The sequence below is a fragment of the Desmodus rotundus genome, chromosome 2, assembly GCF_022682495.2.
Source record: "Desmodus rotundus isolate HL8 chromosome 2, HLdesRot8A.1, whole genome shotgun sequence".
In the NCBI taxonomy this organism is placed as follows: Eukaryota; Metazoa; Chordata; class Mammalia; order Chiroptera; family Phyllostomidae; genus Desmodus; species Desmodus rotundus.
In genome coordinates this window covers 96940428-96946867 of record NC_071388.1, presented here as the reverse complement: position 1 = coordinate 96946867, position 6440 = coordinate 96940428, and the positions used below count along the sequence as shown (strand labels likewise).

At 38.4% G+C, this 6440-nt stretch overlaps 1 protein-coding gene and 1 pseudogene across 1 annotated transcript in view; one reads left to right on the top strand and one right to left on the bottom strand.

Annotated features, from left to right (window-relative positions):
* The window catches only part of TMEM39A (transmembrane protein 39A), a 37091-nt gene that overhangs the window by 1961 nt on the left and 28690 nt on the right, over window positions 1-6440 (top strand). The gene's annotated exons all lie outside the window — the stretch shown is intronic.
* LOC112320423 (serum response factor-binding protein 1-like) lies at window positions 2184-6369 on the bottom strand (annotated as a pseudogene).

The window sequence follows — 6440 nt, the reverse complement described above, 5'->3', positions numbered from 1 at the left end:
GGGACAGGCAATCAGCCAAAGCTGTTTTATGGGCCTCTTCCTTTGGGCACTGTGGACCCTCTCCTGCCTTCCAGGCCTCGAAAGTACAGTTTCAAAGGCTTTCTGTTCTTTTTTTTAATATTTATTGATTATGCTATTACAGTTGTCCCATTCCCCCCCCCTTCACTCCACTCCATCCTGCCCACCCCCTCCCCTCCCACATCCCCCCCCTATAGTTCATGTCCACGGGTCATACTTATAAGTTCTTTGGCTTCTACATTTCCTATACTATTCTTACCCTCACCTGTCTATTTTCTACCTACCATTTCAAAGGCTTTCTTTACCAGAGAGTGGAAAAGATGCATAGAATTTCAAGGACTGCCCTCCTCCTGTGCTATCATGGTGTTTCTTGTGGTGTTGGAACACCTGGCAATATTATCGGACCAGGCTCAGGACTGCTGAGTTAGTGGGAGAGATATGTCTTCCTCCTCCTCCCTGCCTTGTCTTACTATCTACCCTACCTAACACAGCTACAAGTATTTATCCATTGTCTAAAATGTGCATGGTGATATCTTAGGCTCTGTGGAAATATGTGGAAAAACAAGATGAGATCTGTGCCCTGAAGGAGTCTCGAACTAGTGGGAGGCCAAATACCCTTCCCCAGATATAACTAACAACTTAAGGCAATATGTAAACATTCTTGGTTTCAGTGGAGGGAAAGATCAACATGAAGTGGACATCTGGAGAAAGGGGTAAAAGGGATATATTCCAGGCTGAAAAAAAAAGGAAAAGCTGTAGTTAGGGAATATTGTGCTAGAGACACTAAAAAAGGGGGAAGTCATAATTTGTGGAAGGCGGGGGTAGAACTTGGGATGATGATAGTGGAGGGCAGAACTTGGGATGCATGCTAAGGAATGGTAAAGGACAAAATAATGTTCATTAGTTAAGCAGCAGGGCATGTCACTCACTTTGGGTGAGTAGGCAAGAAGAGAAAAATGGATCTCCAATACTGTATCATACAAGACTTCTTTAGGAATCCAATGAAACCTTGAGTCAAAGTTCCTTTTATTTTTAGGAAGGCCTGCAGTACTTCAAAATGAGTGTTCATCAAAACACACAACAAGGCGGTGCACTACATAAATGAACGCTGTAATAACCTGCATTTTTAAAGTTAGTCTAAAATGAACATAGTGGGGAATACTTTTTAAAACTTTAATAAAAGAGCTTCCCCCCCCCCACAATTAGTTTTCTGTGATCAGAAGAAAATGGAAATCACCTTGTGTTATAATGTCTTTGAGATGAAAATAAGTCAGTATTTTCTGCAATTTTGCAGTGTTTATCTGTGTGGAAGAAGAGCAGCGAGGGTGGGAATTAAGTGGGCCCTAGACACAGGTGGAATAAGCTGCATGTGAATCCAAATAACAGTTTTATTTCCTTAACAGGTAAGATATTTTATTCCAGTGGTTCCTAGCTGTGACTAAGTGCCAGAAACCTAGAGCTTATGAAAACCACAGATTTCTAGATCCTATGCCAGCCGCTATTTTAAAATGCAAACACTATGGTGTAAAAGACCCTCCATGTTCAAACTCCTGGTTGTGTCTTTGAGTTCATTTCATGACATTTACAAGAAAAAATCCTGAGATGTTCTAAGTGGAAGTTACAGTGGCTGGAGAGTGAGAGAGAGAGCAGTTAGCCTATTAGTAGCTGTGGATCAGCTCTGGCAAAAGGCTTCTTATACTCTTGTATATCTGTTGGAATTTAGGATTACTTTCCAGGTGGCTATTCCCATAGTTATCCACTTTCTTCCAACTACAGTCAACATTAAATATTACTTTTTATTAGTTTTAGGTATACAGCATAGTGGTTAGACATTTATATGATTTATGAAGTGATTCCCCCCATAAGTTCAGTACCCACCAGACATCATACATCATTATTACCATATTATTGGCTGTATTCCCTAGGCTGTACTTTACATCTTTGTGACTATTTTGTAAATATCAATTTGTACTTCTTAATGCCTTCCGCCTCTTCATCCAACCTTTCAACCCTCTTCCCATCTGGCAACCATCAGTTTGTTCTCTGTATCTATGAAGCTGTCTCTGTTTTGTTTGTTTGTTTATTTTGTTCTTTAGATTCCACGTGTAAGTGAAATCATATGGTATTTGTCTTTCTCTACTCAGTCCACTTAGCATAGTACCCTCTAGGTCCATCATGTTGTTGTAAATGGTTAAGATTTCATTCTTTTTTATGACTAATATTTCATTGAATATATATACCACCATCTTCTTTTTTTAAGTATTTATTTGTATGATTTATTATCTGTATACTTATAATACACATTATTATTTTAACCTTAGTTTTGCTAACAAGAATAACTTTAAGCAAAGATGAGCTATATTTTAAATAGCTACAATTTCCTCATATTTTTCCATTATTTTAAATATATCTCAACATTTATTTTCAAGGCAAAGAAACACAGACCTAATCCAGTGAAGTACACTTCATGGGAAGCACAAATGAGAAAATCTGAGTTATAAACTCAAAATTCTTTTATAAAGGGAACACACAAGGCATATTTAAAAAAAACAATGTGTGTAGTTGATTTGTGGAAGGTTTATATAACCATAACTTGAACACACTTAAAAAGGAGAAGTAAAGACAACAATAAACTTATTTCTATGCCCTCTCCAAAGAGGCTCATTCAAATATGAGTTTAAGTATTGGACTGGAAAAAAAGAAAAAGAAAAAAATTTTTAGATGAAAAGGTTCACAGAAAGAGGTACTAATCAATCATCAAATGTAATTTTCTTCCCCTGAAACACAGCAAGTTTAGATTGCTGTTCCTTTCACCTCCTGCTTGTGCCCCATGAAGGATGAAGAGGCAGCTGTGCCTGCTGTGCTGTGTTTTGGGGTCCTCTTCGTGCATGCTTAATAAACTGATTCTTCAGCTGAGGTTCATTTTGCTGAAAACCTAGGATGTTGCTTTTTGGAACCTATTCTCTATAATTTCTGCTAGAGTTTTTAAATCCAGATAAAGAAGGAAAAAACACTGATTGAAACTTCCTTCCTTCTTCTGTACTTGGCCTGTTTTTTTACCCTGGTGGGTCTCAAGTACCGTATTTTTGGACTATAAGACGCAGCCCCCAATTTGGAGGGAATGGGGGGGTGCATCTTATAGTCCAAATGTAGCTTACATTTACATTGGTGAAATATTATGTTATTTATGTTATTAAATATTTTACCACATTTTTTGCTTCAAAATTTTTTTTCCTATTTTCCTCCTCTAATACCTAGGTGCATCTTATGGTCAAAAAAAATATGGTATATTCTCTTCAGGGGACACCTTTTGGGGGGATTTTTGTTCTACAACTGAAGAATGGCAATTACTTTCCTTCTTTCATGTCCGTCTGACTTTCTCAATGAAGAAGTCATCACCACTGTCACTATCCTCAGACATGGAAGACTGTTTGTAAAACCTTTCTTCTGTGCTGTCATCAAAATACTCCTCTTCTTCATGTAATTCTTCTCCATCACTGTTTCCAGCAAGTGAGCTATTGGGCGCTTTCTTTTTTTTGTTTTGTTTTGACATAACAGTTTCATTTTTGGGTTAGCAGGTATCTTCTGGGGCTCAGAGGGAACCACAGAATCCCTTTCAGAAGGCTTTGATGGAGAATTTGGAATGTCCACTGTTTTGGGTCCATGTTCCATCTTGGCCATTTTTTCTTTTGAACTATTTATTGGTTTCTTTGCCATCATTTTGGCTTCTTTGTCTTTTTGCTCACTTATAATAGCTACTTCATGCTGTAACTTAATGGCATCATCACTTGAACCTAAAGTGTCCTTGGAATATTTTCTTCTGATGCATTCTTTCATGGCTGAACTTCAGTATCATTTTGTCTCACATCTTTAAAGGCTTTGACAGCAGCTTTTAACACATCTATTTTTTCTTCAGAAGAGGGTGCATCGCTAGTCTGGCAGTTGCTCTTTCAGTTGCAGTAGAATCAGGCTTTTTGCAGATTTTTTTCAAAATTGGTATCATCACCAAGAGCAGATTTCGTTACTATATCAGGTTTCAATTCCTTCATGGCATGAATTTTTTCAAGTAGTTCTTGTGCCTGTCTTTGGTTTTTTTTAACAGTGCGTCTTCAGTACTCTTTTTTGACTTCAGTCTGCCAACACTCCTGACAAGTTTTTGGATAACCAGAACTTGGATTCTCTTCACTTCTTTTCTCATCTTGACAACCTCGTTATTGAGATTCAGAGTCCCAGGTTGAGCCATGACAGATGTAGGAAGAGGATCCTTTGCTGCTGGCACATGAACTCCACCAACATCTTCTTTATCCACTCATCTATTAATGGACATTTAGGCTGCTTCAAAATCTTGACTATTGTACATAATGCTGCAATGAACATTTGGGTACATATATCCTTTCAAATCAGTGTTTTAGATATCTTCAGATAGATATCCAGAAGTGGAATTGTTGGGTCATAAGACAGTTCTATTTTTAATTTTTTGAGGACCTGCCATACTGTTTTCCATAATGGCTGTACCAATTTGCCACAATTACCCACTTATTAAGACATGAATTTTCCAGCCTTCTGCTCACAGTTAATCCACAGGAGCAGACACTTCTTCCTGGTAGACTCTGCTGAGCTTATCCCAGAACTAGCTCTGCTTCACCTCTTCCCATCCCCTTTATCTAAAGCTAATGCAAATCCTTTCGGAACAGCATACATCTTTCTCCCACCCCACACTTGATGTATAACTTGAAAAGCTTTGGGATAATGGACATGTATGTTTTTTCTATCTAGCCGTGCTGGTTTGGAATTCATGTTGCAAAATTAGTCTTCTTTTTGGATAGCATTTTTGGCTCAATAAAACTTTTCTTTAAAAAAAAAATAGTCTTTCTGCCCTGGACGGTGTGACTCAGTGGGCTGAGTGCCGGCCTGTGAACCAAAGGGTCTCAGGTTTGATTCTCAGTCAGGGCACATGCCTGGGTTGTAGGCCAGATCCCCATTAGGAGGCCTGAGACAGGCAACCACACATTGATGTTTCTCTCCCTCTCTTTCTCCCTCACTTCCCCTCTCTCTAAAAATAAATAAATACAATCTTTAGAAAAAAAGACTTTCAGCTATGGAAGTTAAAACTTTTAACACCACATTTCCCTTTGCTCACCATGACCTAGCTATACACAAAGCTATACTTTGTGCTAAGTTTCTCAAACATGCCAAGCTCTAACCCACCTTAGAATTTCTGCGTAAGTTTTGTTTTCTATGTGGATCGCTTTTCTCTCCCATCTTTGCATTTCTGGTTCTTTTCCAACATTCAGTTTCTGCTGACATATCATTCCCTCAGACGGATATCACCTCAAAATAGCACCCTCCTTACTGTGTCCCTCACCCCCTTGTTTGTCTCCTTCACAACACTTACTTAGAGATTAATTACTTAATCTCTAATTATTCTATTTATTAAATAAATGTTTCCCTCATTAGAATATAAGCTCCAGGAGGGCAGAGAAATACCTCTTGTTCACCAACACTGTGTCTGGTGCATAGTAGTCACTAAATAACTGCTTGAATGCAACGGATGTTGGGAAGACAACAGAAAAGTGGCAAAGGAGTTTCAATGTAGCAAGTTAGGAAACAGTTAACAAAGTAATTAAGAAAATAAATGTGCAAAACTCCTTACACCTACAGGTGAATACAATGAAAATATTTTAATGATGTGTTGGATTTTACATATTCACGTCTCCTAACTTCAGTTTTTCTGTAAAATAGTAACAGTGGTAGTATCAAGCATTATGGGATTTAAATGAAATATATAAAGCTACTAGTCTAGTGTCTGGTGCAAAAATAACTCTCAATAATGGTTAACTAATCATATACCCAATGCAAAGAGCTTTTGCGTAAGGCTCTTAAAATCTGTAGAGTGAGAGATCTCACCCAAGTGCTCCTTTTGATACTTTCACTCTCCTAATACCAAACTGTTGACAGTTTCTGTTTTCATCATGACGTTGTGCATCTCCTTACCATACTATCTGCCAATTCCTTTCCTAGAAAGCCATTCTATCAGCCGCCCGTTCCTTCCTGTAGTCTTGGCTGTAAACCTCATGCTCTCTGTGAGGCTTTCCTTGGTATCTACCCCACCGCCATCTCACAGAATTTGTTATGCTACCTTGCGTGTTATCTCCAGCATTTGGGCATAATTTTAACCTTTCATTCTCCGTTACAAATTGTAATTTGTTTCTGTTATTGTAACAAAATGTACTTCGTTACAATTTGTCTCTTCCACTAGACTGCGAGCTCTCGTCCTTTACAATAAGAACGAGTACGACTGGTTGCTGAAGCAAGACTGCGTGAATTGGGCTCCTTTACTTAGCAGTGACGTGACTTTAGGTGACGTCTCCCAACCCCCCCACCCCAATCTGTAAAATGGGAGTGGTAACTTGCATGCAGTT